We start from the raw sequence: 21,909 nt of genomic DNA, 5'->3' as shown, positions 1-21,909 counted from the left end.
GATGGCCGTGGCGGCTCTGTGGAACATGTGGGGTCAGAGGGGTCTAAGGGTGCTCTGGTGTGGATGCTCTTCATGGTCTTTAAGGTGTCTTCTGAAGTGAGTGTGGCCCAAATGAGCAGGGTCTGTTGGGTGGTGTCCCTGGGGGGGCTGGAGTGGTGCGGTCTTGATTGTCGAAGTTGTCGTAGAATATCTTAATCTCGAGGTGAAAAAAGGTGCGGAGTCAGTTGCAGAAATCGTGGGAGGGTGGAACGTCTGTTGGTTCACTGCAGGATTTGGCAAATTCCTTGATGATGGAGAAGAGTTCTTTGGTGTTGTGGGCATTGGTGAGTATTCTGTCTTGGAGGAATTTCTTCTTTGTGGATTTTATAAATTGGTGGTGTGCTTTGGTGGTTGCTCTGTAGGCGGTGTGTGTTACTGGGGTTTTGTTGCTCCTCCATGTCTTTACGAGTCGTTAGCAGGAGCGCTTGGATTCTTTGAATGCAGGGATGAACCAGCTTGATTTCTTGATGTGCCATCCTGTGGCTTTCTTGAAGGGGGTGAGTGTGTCGGTGCAGTTTGTGTTCCACTGTTGGAGGTTGCGTGCTGCGGTGTTAGCATCTGGCGTCGTCAGTGGTGGAGTGCTGATGAGGGAAGAGATGAGCTGGTCTTCATGACTTCGTGACTTTATTCCAGGTTCTATGGGGTAGGCGGTGGGTGTACTTGTGTATGGTGGGTTTTCTGAAGAAGTGGATGCAGTGGTGGTCTGTCCAGAGGAGTTCAGTTGTGTGGCTGTAGAAGATGCTGTTTCCTTCTGCAAAGACAGGGTTGAGGGTGTGTCCCACTGTGTGTGTGGGGGCGGTGACAAGTTGCTTCAGTCCTATGTTGGTGAGGTTCTCTAGGAGGGCAGTGGTGTTAGGGCCATGGTGGTTTTCCAGGTGGCAGATTAGATCCTTGAGTAGTATGTAGTCTGTGGAGGTGAGGGCATGGGGTGCGATGAGGTCGGTTATGGTGTCAGTGAAAGGAGCATGGGAGCCGGGCGCCATATGTTCCGCATAAAGCCATTTTAGGTTTGGCCTGGAAGTGGAGATGCTCCATGAAGGTCCTGGTGTCGTCTGTGCCAGTGGTTGTCATGCAGAGGGTGCTTTTGTGGACGATGGCGATGCCTTCTCCTCGGCGGGTGGGGTGGTCTTTCCGCAGGATCTTGTATACGTGGTGAATGGCAGAATGCCTTGCATTACTCTGCCCTAGGTAGGCTTCCATGGGTGAACGCCTCCCTGGTTCATATGCATTCACCCATGGATTATGGCATATTCCCAGATTTACCATGAGTGGTAGACATGGGAATGCGCAAAAAGGCTACGCCTTCCTAGGGGAGGCGTAACAAGGAGAAATATCTTTATTTCTCTTGGTTTTTCCCTCTTTCAATGTTTGCTGCATTCTGCAGCACACACAGAAACAGGAAAAAGCCTCAAAGGATAGTTTTTGTGAAGGAAGGTGTCCCTTCCCGCACAAAAATAATCCTGCCTGCATACAGAAGCATAGTTCTCCTTGTTATGCCTCCTCTGGGAATATGTAGCATTTTGGCACATTCTCAAGTCTACCACTAATGGTGAATGTAGAGATGTTCAAGAATTCATGGGTGGATGTGTGGGATCACCCAAGTCCACCCATGAAATACCTGCCTGGGGCAGGCGTTACTCCAGATTTACCAAATCAAACACGGACATGCAAGATGGCCTTGTGTGGCTTGGTAAATGTCACATTAGGTTTTGCATAATCCTTGTACCAGCAATGCTAAACCATGAAAAATATGCCCCAATGTGTCTTGCTGCGTTGCATGGAAAAATTATAAATATGGCACAAAGCTTTTTAACTTCACTGCCCCCAGAACCCTCTTGAGAAAAGAAAGAAGAGAGTTAAGTTCAGAGTCTCGAGGAAAAAACTATTTACGCATAAAGATTTCTACTGTTGATTTGCATAAATAGCAGGAATATAAATCTTCAATTTATATTTACATTCCCTTCCAAATCAGCAAATGCATATCATGATTTTCAAAAATAAGAATATGGTTTCACCCTCCATTTGCACACACCTATCTGGGAATATTTTAGTTTAGGATAGGATAGGTTCTGTAGCAGCAGTTTGCAAAGGGGGTGTTCGAAAGTTCTAATTGTATTAGATTGGCAGTACTTTTTAGCTTTGCATTGGATTTAGAATCAATCTTTTTAAAGTATAATATAATGTCTAGACTGGTAGCAGTAACATTTTTATTTTTAATGCAATTTATGGAGCTCACTTGTATAACAGCTAGAGTCTAATCATTGTCAATTATTTAAGATTCTTAGGGGCTTCTTTGCAAGCCCTGTGCATCACTTTTGAGATGGAAAAAGTGACGCAACGGCGGGGCAAGGGACTTGTAAATAAGCCCCTTAATGTTTATGTACTTGTGTAACATTTTATGATCTTTTTATATTAATTGTATGAGACAAATGTCTTAAATTAAAAAAAATGTACTGATGATGAAAACATTTTTTTTTAGTTTGATCAGTTGATTTTCAGTCCCTTTTTGAATTTTAAAAACATATTGTGGAAACTAAGGGAAGCAGACAGCTTCAAAGTGTTTACGTTTATACAGAGGAAGACAGCACGATCCATCTATCGCTGGTAGAAATAGGTCCAGCTTCTCTGGTCAGCACTCCCTTCTAGAATTCTGCTGCCGTGAATTTAGTCATTTGCTAAATTCTTATATAAAATATTGTGCAAAGCGTACATTTAAAAATTTGGGGGCATATCAGCAACAACCGGCGATAATTATCGCTAAGCGCACTTATCGCTAGGATAATTATCGCCGGCTAATGTGGATTTTTATCGCTGAGATAGCGTGCTATTAGCAACGCTTATCTCAAAAGCGATAAAAATCCTAGCGCTAACTGCCTAACGTGAGATTATCGCTGGAAACCCAGCGATAATCTCATGAAATGTGGCATTAGCTTGTTGATAGGGCCCCACAAACTTAGCCATGATATCCACCTTCCATAGGATATCATGGCTAAGTCAGTCCTGAAGCAGGCGTAAGAAAAGTAGAGATAATGGGGGTTATCGCTACTTTTCTTGCCGCTATGGTTCATAGCGTGGGGCTCATGTCAGGTCAGGAACGCCCACTTTGCATCTCATTAGAGATGCAAAGCTGGGCATTAAGAATTCTTGTGCTAATGCAAGGTTTCACGCAAGGTTTCGCCACTTTTCGGCCGAAAACAGCCGCAAAAGCGGCGATATCGCCGCCTTGTAAATATGCCCCGAAATGTGTTAAATACAAAATTAGTAGTAAGCAACCATATTTAAAAATATAGACCTGTAACATAGAAATGAGTTCCTAACATAACCAAAGATGCCATGAATCAATAAGAGAATATATTAATACTGAAAGGCCTGATTTCTACATTCAATATTTGTTTGTGCAAAATGTTTTTATTCTCTTTCTCTCAGATGTTGCAATTTTCAAAGCTACTGCTTATCAGTTAATGAACAGAAATTTGTTGTACTAGATGAAGGTCTCACCGTAAAAGATGCAGATGACAGGGAGAATGATTTATGGGAAAATAATTTGGAAAAGAAGAAAAGATGTGCAGTAAAAATCAAGGACACATGGGTAAAAGATGATGGTACTCTGGTGAGAAGATGGGGAGTAAACCTGTTTCCATTAGCGTGCTGAAAGCTTATTGGTCAACATGAAGAAGAAAGAATATTGATGTTGCAACCTAGAAAATGTGCATTTATTTAAGACTAAGAGCAGAGTGAGCAGATAGAATGAGATTTTGCCCCTTATCCCAGACTCTCTGAGAGGAGACTCTTTACCAAAGCTTCATTTTTATGCTTGATTCTCTCATCGGGACCCTTCATGGGTATCTGATCTGACATTTTAATTCCTTTTGGCATTTAACTCTGATTAAATTAGACTAGAGGAGTTTCTTTATGGAACACGCTTGTTGCATTATTATTTATATATCGATGCATTATTGATTAATATATTGATTTACTTTATTATCAAATACCAATTGATTGATTATTTTAACTTTTAATGATGATAATTGGAAAATAATACCTTAATGAAAATGTCAAACTGAATGATTTGAAAATAAAAACCCTTTAACTCACACTAACTATCTTTATTGACTAAACTAAAAGAAATTCTAATTTATAAAGCTGTATATTGACTTCAGTTCCTTACATCTCTGTCGACAACAAAGATCCATCGACCTCTAGGCAGGGTTTATGATTGGTTTGTAAGTGATAGAGAAACCCCGTGCTCTAACAGAGTTCCAACTATGTTAAAGGCATACATGCATAAGATTCCCTGAGGATATAACATATACGTTACGTTATGCTATATGTTAATTGATTTTCTAATGCACCAATTCACAGCCCTTTTTAGTGCTGTTTCATTACAATACTAACAAGCATTGGCATAGCCAATAGGTCTCGCTTTTGGGACCTTATAAGTGTTTAGCCATGCAACAGTTGCATAACTTAATACTTTTAGGGTCCCAAAAGCGAGACCTATCGGCTATGCAAAGCGGCCCTGCGGCCGCGAAAGTGAAAGTAATCACGGTAAAGAGCAGCGCGCGCACCCGCGCACATGCACTGTAGCTCTAGGCTGGCCTGGTAGCACTTTTTGGAGCCCTCTCAATAAGTCTCGCCAGACCAGCGCATGCGCTGGGTCAGGCGAGACCTAAAAAGGAAGACAGACACTACTCAGCGGAAATAAAAGGTTCCAGTCTGATCATGTAAAAGAAGAAAAAAGTGTTTGTGTCATTGATTGAAGACAGGTTTTCAATAGCATCCAGAAATTTAGCTGGTTGGTCTCAGCCTGCAGAGTTAGGGGAACACATATCCACATTTTTGCACCAGCATTCGACAAATATTTAAATCTGTAAGTGACAGACCTGACTTTGAGACAATGACAGAAATTGGTCGGTCCAGTGCTGAGGACACTTTGCAATGCACCATTGAAACTTAGCAGCCAGGAACCTGGTGATATCCACATAGAAGGCTCTACAATGCACCACGTCGCCGATTTGGACCCAATGAAGACATCTAAAGGCTGGGATGATGGGAGCCCAGTGATAAAGCGGGAAGAAGCATTTTGCTCCAGTTAAAGTTTATACAAGAGCTTCAGAGGCGAGTCTGGATATGCTAAAATTGACATACTCTAGTTTAGAGCTTGATCAAAGTGCTAATAACTGGAACGTGTGGATGCCTATAAATGAGAGGGAGGGTTGTTTTCAGGATCCTTAATTGCCGTTAATTGTCCAGAGCAGGTATTGGTTTCTTTAGCCACAGCTGCATCAAGTCATACAGATACTGAAATAGCGTACTGAACCAGCAGGCAAGGGCTGAGAGCCCAAACATAACTAGTGGCCAGATTTTAACACCCCAACCAGCAGCATGTATTCAAGTCATATGGGTGTCTCCATGTTTCTGTTGGAACAGTTATTTCCAGCATTCATCAGGACAAAATCATTTATTTCCTCCTTAAAATATTAGAGGGAGGCTGATGTAACACACTTCCTCCTGATTTAGACAACAAAGTGAATGAGAAGGGCTGTGTAATAAAATCATAGAGTAAATGCACTCAGTTGTCAGTTTTCGTTTAGACAAAATATGATTTCTTTTGTGTTGTCAGTCGAACATTAACAGCACTCTGGGTATGACATCTAACAAGGACAGGCAAGGGGGAGGGCTTTCAGCCACAGGTGGGTAATGTATGACTTGACCATGGTTTGCACAGAACAAAATAGCGAGGCTTTGAGGCTTAGTTGCAGGATTAAACGGGAACATTCTTTTAGGAACCAGATACAAGTATTGCTTTCCCACGCGACGTAAACCTCACGATTTCAGCAATGATCACCTTACCCTGTGGACTGATCAGCCCTGAACCAGTAATTGAGGAGGACGGTGGTGATCTTGCAGCACATTCTGTACAGGCGAAGGGCCAAAGATCAGGGCATATTTACAAGAGCTTATTGCCACCAGAAGGTCACTTTTTTGGATGTTCTGGTGGCGATAACCCCTTTGTCTCATTTACAAGGATGCGTAAGGTTTTTTTTTTAAAACCTTTATTGACAGTTCAACTAAAGACAAGTATGGGCCTACAACCCCCGGGGCCGGCCGCTAAGCAGTTGGATTAACAGAAAACAAATTTTAATCACAGGCAGCACCTCGGGGAGCAGAATCTCCATGCTAGTATACTCTTGGCCACTTAGCAGCCCAAGTAGGAAACCAGGATATAAAAGGTTTTCATTTTATAATAGAGAATAGAAGGATCAGGTGCCAAACAATTTCCCAGTAGCGAAAAATGGCGGGCAGAATAGTAAATGTCAACAATAAACAGCAATCTATCAAGTCAATGGCGCTGAAACAGGAGGTTCAGGATGTGGAAGAATATCACGAGCCATTTGCGCCTGCAGTCCCCTGCCCTAAGACCCAGAAAGCACCACAGAAATTGAGGCACAAATGAAAAAGCAGTGATTGACAGCGAAGGAAACCTACCGTACTGACCCCAGAAAAGAAGACAAAGAAAGATAAGAGAAGAGAAAAGAGGCCATAGAAACAAAGTAAAAAACTAAAAAATCTCCTCCCCCAGCCCCCCACCCTGCACCTCTGCAGATGACTACGGCCCCCCCCCCAGCAGTGTGCCTGTCGCCCCAGAACCAGACCCGAAATACAGAAGAACAGAGAAAAAGGAGAAAGAAAAGAAACCCCACCTAACGGGGGAGTGGAGAGAGTATTAATAAACTGGAGGAGGGCCTTCAAACATGCCCCCGGCTTCTCCCTCCCGCACAATGTGTTCCTCCCCAAAGCAAACAGTAATCAACAAAAAATTTTTACGTTTCAAAGAAAAATGGGGAGCGTTATGCACCTATTACACTATTAGTTATGCCGTGAGAGCACGCAGCCCCTGTGCCCGCCCGCCTATTAGATGACAACCTCTGAAGGATCAGTCTTATCCTTGGCCTCTCTTTGCGAATCCACCGATGCATACCCATCGACCCAGTGCCATGTCCAATGTTGCGAGGAAAAGGAGCGTCCAAAAAAGAACCGGAAGCGACACACACATGTAGGATGGACGTCTCTGAATACCAACACAGTCATCATTATGGTGGATCATCTGTCCCAGTACTGCCCCAGGACATGCACTGCACACAAGGTCCAGGATGTAGGAATCAGCCAGAGCAGGCGACCATTGCTTGATTATCGCCTGGGTCGCCGGAGGCTGTGCGTGGGACAAAGCCACCACCTTCTGCTCAAATCTAAAACCTCCGGAACAGACCCGACCTACAGCCAGCCGACCACACGTTGGCACATTGTCAGGAATTTCCAGCTTTCCCTTATTCACAGGGGCGGCCACGACACTGTCCACCTGTGTGAAGTAAGACAAGTCCCTGGTTACCTGGGGACAGGCAGATCGCAACTGTTCCGACGCTGACGCAATACCATCAAGCTTGCTCCCCAGTACCCAGGCGCCATGAACCAGGGTGGAACGAAGGGCACCAAGAGCTTCGAGAAGGTCACCGTACCCCAGCACAGCTCCTCGCGCCCGCTGCGCTACGCTCCTCTTAGCCACACACTCCCAATCTTGCTGCGACCCAGTGTACAGGATGATAGAATCCATCCTATCAAGATGGCCGCAGGGTAGTTCCACCCCAGATTGGGACCGGGACCCAGGCACAAGCACATCAAGTTCCATGGTACTACAAACAGGGTTCCGGGGGCAGGCAAAATATGTATCCGGTGTATGGTCACAAGTAACAGTTATCCTCACCCTGGACGGGCGCCCGCAAAAATCCGGGAGCAGCCCGCGAAAATCGGGACGAGTTACAGGCAGCATCCGAGCAGCTCACTGGCGAGGGCTCAGGCAATTACCGAAGAATCTTGGAATTGCCACCTCGGGCATGCACTCGTTCCGCTACGCCCAGTGGTAGGAATGACCACGGCGAAATTCAGGCCAATATCCGCATCGCTCCGGTATTCCGACTCCACCCAGTCACCAATGGCCGCTGTTGTTGAACTGCCGCCCGGCCATGTTGCCCACTCGAGGTCCCGGTTCCAGGGTTGCACAGGCCGCAAACTTCAGGTGAAGATTTCTCCGGCGGTACCGCCGCCAGAAACTTCAGAATCACGCGATCGGTTGCCGCTCTCAATCACCAACACGGGCATATAGCGCAGGCTAAGGATCGCATGCAGGATATCTGTGCGGGATGCGGAGGTTCACGGAGCCGGGAGCCTACGCTGCCGTCCCGATCGCCATCTTGGCTCCTCCCCCCCACCCATTGCCTTTTGATGCTGCCCCGCATTTACAAGGCTGGCGTAATTATGAGGCAGAACCAAAAATAAGACCAAGGAAAGCCTAGTCTCAAACTGGGGCAACAAGGAGAAATGATGAATGTTTCCTCGTTTTTGCTGTTTCTATGTATGCTGCGGCACACAGAGGCGCAACTAGAGCCGAATTTCGGGGGGGCTAAGAAAAATTTCGGGGGGGGCTGAATCTTTAACATGCAAATGGTCTTTTAAAGACCTGTGAAGTGCTTTGGTGCGGCTGCGTGTGCGCCGGGAAGCCGTCTCCTCCCGGGCTGTCACACACGACGGGGGGGGGGCTGAAGCCCTTTCAGTCCAATGGGTGTTGCGCGCCTGGCGGCACACATAGTATGAGAAATAGCTGCCATCAGTGATTGTTCATGTGCAGGAAGGGACACCTTATCATTCCCGTGCAACGTGGGAACCCTTGCACTATGATGTAAGGGTGTCTGCATTGGCACTACGCAGCAAAATTTAGTGCCAGCGCTAAGGGAAACACAGGAGTGCGCTGTATTATTGTACATACCACACATCCTAGCGTTTTAAGAATACGGCGTTACCAATTGTGGCGTACCCCTCGCTCTGCCATTCTGTTTTAAATATGCCACATCATGTTTCTTGAATGCAGCTTTACAAGCTGTTTATTAAAAAAATACTTACTTACAATACGTAATAATCCAGAAGACTTTGAAACAAGCAGTTGCCTGCCAGAGCTCACCTCACCTTGCGGTTTATAGGGTTTCCTTTCAGGAAGAGTTTGAAGCCTGGGAAAGTAAATACCTGCAAGCATTTCCTTGACTTTATTGAAACTCTCAATAGCATGTGCCCAGTAAAGAAAGAATGAAGGATGAATGTTCGAGAGCAGTTTTATTGTAGCCACATTTTATGAGTCATCATTTAACAGGGCATGTTGATCCTTATTAGCATATTTTGCAACAAACAGATTCCAGACATGGCTTATTTTACATCGAAGCTGTCCATATCCTTAAATGGGATCATGTGCAAATATTGACAAAACCAGGTTGATTTTTCAATCAGTAGTTTGGGCACACAAATGAGGGCAAGGCTTCCAAATCCTTCCAATGGGTTTTCATACACCTAGGACAAAATTGGAGCCCAGTAAAGTATGTTGCTTGTATTTATATATAGTAAGTGAGTTGAATGTTCCTGTTTATACTTCCTGAGATAGGTACTATGCTGATCAATGTTTAGGTTTTTGACGGACACCATGTGGTTGATCTCCTTGCTATTTGGGATTGTTGCGCTAGATGCATGGTACACTTTTACTATATTATTTCTAAAAGCCAGTCATTTAGCCCTGCAAGACTACAAATGTCTTATCATCACCTAAATATCTGAGTGTGCATTCTGCCTGGGGGAAATGTTGCAGTAGTGAGAGGTTCAGGGTACTACAATGGGCATACAGGTTGTACTTGGTGTTGATGCAGGTATTCATACCCTGCGATATGGCAGACTAAAACTTTTTATCATCATCTTAGAGTTCTGAAAGTGGTTGCACATGAAAATATCAGGATCACAAATTACTTTGAGACTAATCTTTGGATATTAACCTTGGGTGATTACGTTTGAGACCTGGTGCTATGTGATACCATCTGCTCGTTTCTGCTCACAATTCGAGGTCACCAGCTCCATTATGGTTCCGCCAAATAGGGTCATGTTTGGTATCAAACAAGTCACCCCTGACAGGATTCCATTGTCAGTTGATGTGGTATACACCCATGTGGTTACCTTAGAGGTTGCCCACCTGGTTGCCGCATCCTTTCCTTTGCTCTGTCTGGCAGCCTGCAGCTGCCACCACCCAGACAGGGATCTTACCTCATGCGAGGCAGTGTGAACACTCCCAGGAGTCAGAAACAAAGGCCTGTCCAGGAAGAAGGTGACACCACCCTCCCTGACAGGATGGCTAGTGAAGTGGCACATCAAGACGGTAAGCTTCTAAGCATGCACCACCTCTGATAGGCACGTAGGCTGACTCTCAAAGGAGGTTTGCCACCCCTGGTACATTTGCACCTAGGCAGGGGGAAAATTTAGTTAGTCGGCGGGTGAACACCACCAAAAGGCTAGCAACACCTTTAGGGTGGGCTACCTGATCTGTACAGCCATGGAAGGTTTCTTCCATTTTTACAAGTGGCAGAATAGAGGATTATAGGTAGAAAAGGTAGCACCTCTGTAGTCACCTAAGGGTGGATTAGCCGCTAGGGCAAGAAGCCCATTGGCCTCTTGAACCCACGCCACTAACAGCCCTAAATCTAGGATTTAAGGGACATCCCTGACACCAGAGCCTCATATCTGTGAAGACAGAAAAGAAGGACAAAGAAGAGACCTGAGTCTGTGAGAACAGGAGCTGTACAAACCAAATGAGGGATACTCTGCACCAGATGCAACGATCCTGGAACTGCATGACGGCGGCTCGTCCTGGGCCAAAAATTGACTCCCCCATATCGAGGGACCGCTTTGAGAGCCAAAGGCAACTCCAGACTCCCCTGGACTAGTGGCACTAGTCTCTTGAACCACAGGTAAAAAACATCCCTGAACAAAAGAATTGCTGACCTTTGGGCCCTCCAAGGGATCGCCTAAAATGTAGCCATGAGCACCAGAAATTTTCAGGTGGCTACCCTTTTCCCGCCGACCTCCAAACGTTGAAATATCATCTTGCTGACCATACCACTACCAAGGCATGTTGTTGACGAGTCCGGTTACCACCCCTTTGACTCAACGCTGCAACAAGAGGGAACCACGCAATACCTTTAACTGACCACAGCAGTGGCGCTGTTGTCAACATTTGTCATCAGTTTTCTCCCCAGCACCGTCTAAGCCGTTAACTCATAACTCCAGCTGCTCCCACTTCAGAACCAAGGACAGCCAGGACAACTCTGCACCCATGCCTCTTGGACCAGGTAAAATGGAACTGACTGTTATGGTTTGGTCCTGGGACCCGCAGCACCTTAACCATCCTTGGGTTCCATGTAACTCGACCTGCAAGTGACCAATTGTCATTAGTAGCTTTTTCCCATTGACCACAATGGTAAAGTTTAAAATACTAAATTTAACTGATTTAGGATTTCTTCAAAAATCCTTAACTCCGGGCTTATGCATCCAATTGTGTTCCTTTTGGTGTCTAAATGTATATAAAAATCTTCTTTATTTTTAAAAATTGGTGTTGGATTTCCTTCGAGTCATGTCAATTATTGAACGTCCATGTTGGTACTGTCAAATTCTTAACACATGATCCTCTAGTAAATCCTGACTGCTCTTTGCCACACTACCAGGACTGACCTAAGGATTTATTATTGTGAATCCAAGGACCATCTTTGGGTTATCGTATTAGTATTACATGGTGAGATCTAACCAGCATCACCACATAATACTCCACTTTCTGACAAATAATAATTATTAGAAACCCAAAAATATGATTTATAAAATGTAAAAATACAATGTATCCTGTATAAAAAATATATATATGAAAATATAATTATGTGCCACTAGTGAGTACATTAAAAAACAAATGTGCTCAAAATACATGTGATACTATATCAATAAGGTATTTAAAAATGTTGTACCCTTGTAATGTAAAAATTATGTAGTTTGTCTTTGCAAAAAAAAGTATATATCAAAATTTAAAAATAGAAAAGGATATTAAAAATGTATAAACAAAAAATAAGTAGAAACCTTAATATCTATTGTTTATTATTGCAAGAAAACCACACAGCCATGCAAAGTACAATCTACAAAACATTTTGAACAAAGCATTGAACACTAAAAAGGTAACCTCTACTATTCTAACTCTAGTTCAACATTTTTTGGGGAAGGTGAAGGACACTAAAGGGGTAAGAATTACTATTCACACTCCACTCCAGTCTAAACCATACTGGGAATGGTGTGAGACACTAAGGGGCATATTCACAAGAAAAAGTCGGAGCGCGGAGCTGCACCAAATTTGGCATTGATGCGCTCTGACCGTATTCACAAGAATACGGTGCACCCCTGTGTTTCCCCTAGCGCTGGTGCTAAAAAGGCTGCCTAGTGTCATTGCAGGCACCCTGCCGCCACGTTGCAAGGGTGCCTGCACTGCAGGGATTTTGGTTGTTTATATTTAGGAAGGAACACCTTCCTACACATAAATAATTAATAATGGCAATTTGCACCTTCTGTGGGTTCTGCAGACTGCAACTCACATGGAAAGAGCAAAAAAAAGAAGGAGAAAATATTAATTTCTTCTTGTTACCCCATTCTAGCCCCTGGTATTCCATGGTGTTAGTTTTTGGTGCTGCACCAGCCTTGTAAATCTGGGGCAGCATCAAAAAGCAATGGGTGTTGCAGTGGAACTCCCACAGCAAAACCCATTGCACAAAGCTTTCAGGCAGAGGACTTCGACAGAAAGGGGCATATTTACAAGGTGGTGTTAAGCCACGCAAAGTGCCTTAGCGCCACCTTTTAAATATGGAAAATGGTGCTGCGCCACCGGAGCGTCAAAAAAGTGGCAACCTGGTGGCGCTGAGTGCTTGCAAATATGCCCCTTAATGAGTTAGATATACTATTCCCACTCCAATTTAAACCATTTTGAGGAAGGTGTTGCACACTAAAGAGGTAAGATTTAATATCGCCCCCTCCAATCTAATCCGTTTTGGTGAAAGAGTTGGAAACTAAAAGGGTGCCATTTACTATTACTACTCCAATCTAAACCATTTTGTGGGAGGTGATGGATATTAAACGGGTACAATTAGCTATTCCCCTCTCTAAACTAATCCATTTTGGGGAATGTTTTGAGCACTAAAAGCCTAAGGTTTACTGTTGCCACTCAAACCAAAACCAATTTGGGGAAGGTGTCAGACAATAAAGGGGTAAGATGTACTATTCCCTCTCCAATAAAAACAATTTTGGAGAAAGTGTTGGACACTGAGGGCCAGATTTAACAAAGGTTTTGCATCAACCTTGCGCCACGCAAGGGGACGCAGAGTGAGGCAAAGCCTTGAATTAATTTTACAATGCCACACAAGGCTACCTTGTCTGGTCTTGTGGGGCTTGGTAAATCTGGAGTAATGCAAGACAGCACATGTCTCTGCCTTGCATTACTCTGCCTCAGGGAGATGTTGCATGGGTGGAGAGTTGTTTTTCCCTAGCACCCACCCATTGGTAGACCTGGGAATGCATCAAAATGCTACACCTTCCCAGGGGAGGTGTAATGAGGAGCAATATCTTTATTTCTCCACGTTCTTTCCTCTTTCTACATGCACTGCAAATGGCAGCACACATAGGAAGAGTAAAAACCTCAAACGATTGCTTTGTGCAGGCACCGAGGTTCAGTTAGAAGTTCCTTGGCCTACCCCAACTTGTGTTCCTACAAGGGGCAGAAAAACACCTCCCCATGCCCATGCCAGCGTTCCAGCTCTGCAAGCAGTTTTCACACCTCATTAAGGCAAGCAGTGGCTATGCATCTGTTCTTGAGATCCGCAAATGTGGAGTTAAAAATAATAAATGTCTGCTTACCTATATGTACCAAGGGTGATTTGCATATGGCTAGTTCCTGTCTGAGGTGGCATGGTGGGCAGAGACTAATTCAGGAAATTCAGCCATCATCTTTTTTCCCTCAGTATAACACCCTCAGTACAATGGGTATCCCCAGATGCGGATCTTGTGCTCACTGTGCCGCAGGACTTAAACTGCACCCTGCTAATGAGCCCCACATACCACTCTGGAGTTGATTGTGTTCCCGTTCAGTCAGGACCTGGCGTAGCAATTTGTGCTTGTCTGTTCCTACTGGAGGCGGACCAAGGCTGATTTGCATTTGTCTGGTTTTGTATGAGGTAGCATAGTTGGCAAAAGAATCGATATAATAGATTGCGGCCCAGAGTAATTACCAGTGGCTGCGATCAGTACAAGCAATCCACCTCTTACTATTTTATTTTCCTCAAAGCAAAACTTATAGGGGTGACATATGTGCCCAGAAGTGGGACTTTTGGTCACTGTGCCATAGGACTCAAGATGCACCCTAATGATGAGGCACATATAAATTGAAACTGTTCCTGGGTCGCTTGCTTTCTCATTCAGAGGTACCTGTACTGACAGCTCATGCTGTACTATTCATAGTAAGGCAGGATCAAGGCGGATTTGCATATGACTGATTAATGCCTGAAGACGTTTCCTGTCTTAGGTGGCAAGGTGGGCAAAAAAAGCGATGGACAGGATTTCGGCCTAAGAGTACATACATATAGTGGGTGACAGTACTTCAAACAGTTCATCCATCATTATTTTTTACCTTTCCTTAGCATGCTATGTTTGTAGCACAATACTTTTGTGCTTGGTATTGTGACATACAACCCCTTTCCCACAGGCAGAGATTAGTTTGTCCAGCTGTACCAGTGTACATCTCCTTTCTCCGTCCTAACCAGCGGGGTTCTTCTAGGGTAAGCCCTCTCTCTGTTATTTATTATCATGAGCATTGTTTGCCAGTTGTAATTCACAGGGACTATGTTGGTCATGCTAGATGGTGAAAAGGGATTGGCTGCTGGTCCAGCGATGGATGCACCGTTGGTTATTGCTGAATGATGATAAGAACAAGGGGCCTTATTTACAAGATTTTTCCATAGGGGAGCGCCGCAGGCCTTCAACTGCCATGCCCTATGGCTAATGAAAAGAGCAGAAATGTGTAGTAACTATCATATATGTGGCATTCCTGTCTTTTACCCCATCGCTGGTGCACAGTGGGCTGCCGTGAACCTTTGCCCCATGGTGCAATGGTGTTTGCGTTGCAGGGATAACTGTTTTTGTGCAGGAAGGAAATCTTCCTGCACAAAACCAATAATAAGAGGCTTTTACCTCTTTCTATATGTGCTGCATATAAAGGTATTTCTCTTTGTTGCTTCTCCCTAACTCCTCAACTGGTGAGGCATATGTTTTTGGCGCTGCCTCAGAGTTATGATTCCTCCTAAATCTGGGGCAGTGTCAAAAACAACATGGGTATTGCTAGGAATGCCCACAGCAACACCCATTGCACAACCCTTTAACGCAGAAAACTCCGTTGATGGGAATGATATTTACAAGGCAGTATTAAACCAAGCAGGGTGGCTTAGTGCTGCAAATATGGAGCAGGGCCCTGTGCCACTGGAGCGTCGCAAAAAGTGATGCTCCGGTGACGCAGCCTCATTGTAAACGAGGCCCAAAGTCTACTCACCATCTCTGTCACCCTCTATTTCCATGCTAGCCTAGCTGGGCACACAGTCTTGTCCTTGGTATACTCACAGAGAGATAGTAGTGATATTTGAAAGCAGGCTCTCACTTGGATCAGATGGACTCCTGTTAATAAACTAGCACACGTGTCTGCATTCAGGCAGTAGGCGTGTTATGTATGGTGGTTAACTTAAGTATCTCTGGCATGTTGCTTGACATCTTTAAGCCTTTAAGGCTAGGGCAGTGCTTACTAATTGGTGCTTACTAATTTAAATAAATTGCTTTACTTGGTTCACTATCGTTTTTAATTAGTGCAGCTCCATCAAACAATTGTGCATATGTTCTTGCTGTGCTTAATCTGTAGTTTTGTATTAGTAATACAAAGTAAGGAATGTCTTATTGCTCAAACCCAGGATTCTCATTGGTTTTTTTGTTCATTTTTATTTTAATTTTTTCTGTGCACCTGAAAAGGAACGATCAGTGCGTTTCAGTGTATTCGACTAAACCTCACCTCACCTGGGGCCTCCATCCCTGACTCAGATGACGCCTGAGGCAACGACGGACAGAGCGGGGCCTCATATTCCTGAGAAAGGTTACAGGTGAGGTGAGGTTTAGTCCCCGATCAAGACGTGTGACCTTTGCACCCCTTGAAACGGAGGATTGAAACTAAGTAAGGTTGTTTTGATTCCAACCATCAGTAATCAATTGTGTAATTTCTTTACTTTCACACTTTACTGTGGGGGGTGTGAGCATATGTTGCAGTAGCAATATTTTGACGAATATAGGTCCTGAAGAAAGCCGTGGGGAATATACCCGTATGGCTGAAACATGTCGACCTTAAAATTAGCAGTCATTTGTAAATACTGCTACATTTTGCACTGTTTTTAATAAGGGTGTGAGGAGTTTGTTTAATAAAACAAGTGCTTTTTCTCCGCACAACTCCTATTTAAGATTTCACTCACTATATTATTATTTTTGCTCTGCACAAGTTGTTTAGGATCACCAATTATAGACACAATAGGGGCGCTCTGCTGAATAAAAATCCTGGGATCCTACCTGGCTGGTGCGTTCACTGCTGCTCTGTGCTCTTGGTGCTCCTGAGGGTCAGTCCCCGCCGCCGCGTTCCTTTCCACCGGCGCGGCCGCAGTGAGGGAGGGACTACAAGCCCCACGAACCCTTGCGGCAGGAAGCCGTCATTGCCAACACCCATTTCGCGCCAGGAGGCATTTAAATTGAGAGGACACTCCCCGTGACGCGGGACCGCGCGCGGGTGGCGCCGGGCTAAGCCCGGGCAAAGGGCGGGCCGTCTGAGGCCGTCAGAGGACGAAGGAGGTCGGGCCGGGCCAACCCTCTTGGACTGGTTATTTGAGTCTACTGGACATTTAAAGTATTGAGTTAATCCCAGTTGCAAGTTACAAGTAGTTACAATCAGTGTATCGTGCTGCTCGTGATACTGTGCTGATAGAAGTTCCCCTACACCTTTTCTGGTCATGGTTAGGCGGGGAGCCAAAGTTTCAGCTGATTCAGCATGTAACACTATTGACACCTACTTAGTAAAAGCAGTTAGTGCTCTTACTCAAGAAATAGATCGGACTGAAAAAAGACTATCCATGAGTTCAAGCGGACTATTACCAATTAACCAAGGCAATCTTAGTGATACTACCACTCGCAACGCCGAAATACCTATAGCCTTGATTAATTTAGAAAGAGAGGATGTAAATGTTAGTACTCAGTCGATACTTTCAAACACTCCCAGATTATCTGCTATAGAAGATAGCCCTGAGCCATTATTATCACCACTAATAAACCAAAAAGGGGCGCGGAAGAAAAGTGTAGGGCAGAGTACTATGCCAAAGAAAAAGGGAAAAAAATTGCCTTTAATAGAGAACAAGGTTATCACACGTACAAGGGCTAAACAAAATATGTTGGAAACCCCTAGTCTGGAAGCAATTTTTGATAAATTAGTCGAGCTTATTAGGCCATTGCACGATAAAGTGGATAATTTGACCAGGGAGGTCCACAAATTGAAAGGATCTATTGATAAAATTGGGATTCAAGACTTAAAGACAAAAGGTATAGAAAGTCTAACTTTATCAGAGGGCACTGCTGTTAGGGATGCTGGTATAACTAATGTGCCAATAACTAATGTGCCCATAAGTAAGCCCGCTAATAGCCAGCTTCGGGGCGACCCAGTCATAAGTTCGCAGTCACCTTCGGAAGGGAATACAATAGTAAATGAGCAACAGGGTGGCCACCCTAACACATGCACCTTACCAATAGAACAAACATACAAGGATAAGGGAGCATATACGATTTCATCAAACATCAGTAAGACCCCTCCTTGTATTAACTTACCACCGGAATGCAGCGCGTATGTAGCAGTGCTGGTTAATATCCCTAAATTAAAAGATGGGCAAGTGGAGAACCATGATCAATTGAAGAATAAAATCCTCCACTGGTTGTCTAATAATTGTAACTTTCCCATGGTAGGGGCCAGCCAGATTATATTAGCGCAGAGAGTGGGATGGGTAGGTCCCCTTAGAAAAAACTTTGAGGGTGACTGCGTCATAATAAATTTTAAAACTTGTTTGTGGGCCAAAAACACGCTTATGAATGCGCCATTACCATCAGCCTGGGAATTTAACACTACCTTATTACCATTAGGCTATTTTTATAGGCATTTATTGGAACCCAGCTACCCAAGTAACACCGGTTTTGTAAAAACATTGAGACCCCGTCATAATTTTTGTATCCCAACATTCAACAGATTTAAGATTCTTGAATCCCTGGAGGACATTGACTGACACATTTTGTCAAATAACCCAGCACAGGTCAATTACCCTGCAAGGCCTATACTAAGTGTTGAACCTAATGAACGGAAGGGAGAAAAGACCCGCGGTAATCAGGACATCTGTTACTCACCTAACATAGTAGCTGCTCAAGTCCCCCCTACATCTGAATTTACCACAGCAGAAGTAGATAACGCAACTGAGGGACCTAATTCTACTGGGACCATAGCAAAGCTATCTACGGTAGATACTCTTTTAAATCTAGATTCTACTGTGGTTGTGTCAAATGGCTGCGTAGTAGCTAACTGCGACTTTACTTTAGGCTACAGTGTTGTCACATGGAATATTGCGGGTTTGAACAGAAAATTGGACTCTCCTTTTTGGAAGGATTTCATTAATATAGGCTACGATATAATATGTCTTCAAGAAAACTGGTGCGAGAAACCTATTTTTGTCGAGGGATATTCATCATACTGCTTGAATGCGGTCAACTCAATTGCTGGAAGGGCTAAGGGAGGCCTTTTGCTTCTGGTATCCACTAAACTCAACCAGTGTAAAATTAAGAGTTGCGTCCCGGTGGATGTTTACTCCCAGGTATTGCGTTTGGAGTTTGATAAGGGCAAAGATTTAATACTGATACATTTTTATAACAATGTTTTTACTGCTGATAGAGGTAAAATTTTGATTCAGTTGGAAAATGAAATTGAGAGGACTCAGGTACTATCGGGCTGCCAGTCCATTATCCTTTGGCTGGGCGACTTTAACATAAGCCCATGCCCTCATGCCATGAGCAATTTGTGTGGGTTAAGAAGGGAGTGTGGAAATAAGGAGGAAGTTGACTTTTTACACTTTCCACACTGTACATATGGTATGGCTTTAAACAAGATGTTAGCCAAGTTTGATTTGGACATGTTAAGCTGTATGAAAAATAGGGAAAACATTAATTGTCCAACTTTCACAGGAAGAGGTGCTAATTCCCACGTTGATCACATTCTGCTTTCCAATAACACTGCTTATTCCAATTTATGGGTTAACGAGCAAACATTAAGTGATCACAATAGTATTTCTATACTATTACACTGTTGGGGCAACAAACAAATGGTCATTAACAACCATATTAACCATGTTGAAGCCGTAAGACCAAATGGAATGAGGATTAGGTGGTCTAGGATTGTTCCACATAAATTATTGCAGGAGGTATTAAGGAAATGTAATCAGGAGATAGATTATTGTCTTGGCGAGGAGGTGAATTCGCACAATATACTTAATAAGTTACATATAATTAATGAAACAATAGACAGTCTTCTTACTAAAACATATAAGGGGAAAAGAGAAATTAATGTGGGATGGTTTGACAAGAGTTGTACTCATGCCTTGCATGATTTAAAACAAGCTTTGAGTACTAAACCACGAAACCCCACTAGCATTAAAAACTGTCGCGCCAACTATAAAACATCCCTCGTCAAGAGGAAAAGAGCATTACAAGAAGAGGCCTGGAACAACCTCAACCTAGCGGCAGACACAAATGATAGTAAACTGTATTGGGAAACTATAAATAGCCCTTTTTTGAAAAATGATAATGTGCCTGAAATAACCTCGCATGTAGATTGCAATTCATGGATGCAACATTTTTTAAATATTTTTAATCCTGATTGGTTAGTTTTAGATTTTTTACAGGATAATGATCACATATGGCCAAGATTACCCTTAGACATAAGTTTGGACGGGGTCCCGTTGGATTTATATAAATCTGAACTACATTTGTGGGCCCCCATTTTGACTAGATTTTTTAATGCTACTGCGGAGGGTCAGCTACCTATTTCTTGGGGCCAGTCTTTGATTATTCCCCTTTTCAAAAAAGGCTCCAAGTCTGAGGCAAGCAATTACCGCCCCATTTCCCTACTAGATTCCTCTATAAAAATCATGAGTAGAATAATTTTAAAAAGACTTGAAACTTGGGCCACGGACAATTTGATTTTGTCAAGGGCACAATATGGCTTCAGAAAAGGTCTGGGGACAATGGAACAGTGTGTTAATCTTGACCTCCTTATTCACAAATACACTGTTGCTAAGGAAGGCAACCTGTTCCTTTGTTTCGCAGACCTGAGTAGTGCCTTTGATCTTGTAGATCATAAAATCCTGTGGGATATCCTGCTAGAACTTGGTGCCCCAAAGGAGTGCATTTATTTTTTGGCACGGCTTTATTCTGGTTTATCTTGCAAAGTTCGTTATGGTCCTTTGGGGGAATGTACACCCTTTTTTAAAGTGGCTAGAGGTATCCGACAGGGTTGTGTACTGGCACCATTTTTATTCTCATTATTTATTAACCAAATTGATTCAATTTTAAGCAAATTATCTTCAGATGCCCCAATGATCGAAGGTAATCCCATCCCAATTTTATTATACGCAGATGACGCGGTACTTTTATCACGTACACAGATTGGTTTACAATGCCTTATAGACAGATTTGTGTTATTTATTAAAGATAGGAAACTAGTAGTCAACAAAACTAAGACATTTGCTATGATTTGCGGTAGAAAGGTAAAATCCAAACCTACCTTCTACATTGATAAAGATAAGATGCAAACGGTTAATAGATTCTGCTATCTGGGGATAACATTCTCTGGAGATGGGAAATGGACACACGAGGATGAGAATGTGAGACTAAAGATGAATAGAAATACCAGTAGTATTTTTAGATTTGCAGCTAAACTGGGGCAGAGAAGGATAAAAGAAATGTTGGCCATTTATAAAGCCAGGTGCGTATCATCGGCACTATACGGGGCGGGAGTGTGGGACCACCATCAGGTGAATTGTTTAAAGAACGATGAAAACAAGTTTTTGAAAAAGCTATTATGTGCCTCCCCCTCAGCCTCGACTTTAATAACTCACATGGAAGTCGGTATCGACTTCATCACTGACTTAGCCGCATTACGCCCACTACTGCTCTGGCGCTCCATCTGGTCTAAAACTGAGACGATATTCACACAATCAATTATTAAAGATTGCTTGAGGCTTGACAACTTATCACGTATACCATGGTTAAGCTATATTTACTACTGGTTCAATGTCCTATATGATTGTAACATTTATCTGAACCCAGAAGCAGCTGCATTGATACCAAAGAAAGATTTAAAACTGAGGTTTCTAGCATACAAGAATGCGGCCAGAGAGAGACAGTCCAGTAATTTAATAACCGTAGTATCTTATAATGATTTGAACTTGAGGAAAGGTTTTCAGGCTTACCTTACGTTCGTAACAAGAAATTCTCATCGATTTGTCCTAACCCGTTTAAGGCTCGGGATTGTCCATCACTTAGTTTCATTCCCGCACATGAAAATCAAATCTAATACATTGTGCCCTTGTGATAACATTTCAAAGCAAAGCTGCTGTCCCTTTTTATTGTTTTGTAAATTTTATTGTCATTTTAGGAAGTTTTATCTTAAACCTAGGGGCGTGGCCAAGCCGCGGGCTAAGATGGCCGCACGGCGTTGAAGCTCCGCCATCGACCCGGCGCAAACCCTGCTTTCCTCGCCCTCCTGATGCGGGCGCAGGACGCCATACGCTGCCGCTGGCCCTACTAAGACCCCGGAGTGCG

The sequence above is a fragment of the Triturus cristatus genome, chromosome 8 (assembly GCF_964204655.1).
Source record: "Triturus cristatus chromosome 8, aTriCri1.1, whole genome shotgun sequence".
In the NCBI taxonomy this organism is placed as follows: Eukaryota; Metazoa; Chordata; class Amphibia; order Caudata; family Salamandridae; genus Triturus; species Triturus cristatus.
This window is presented reverse-complemented; position numbering follows the sequence as displayed.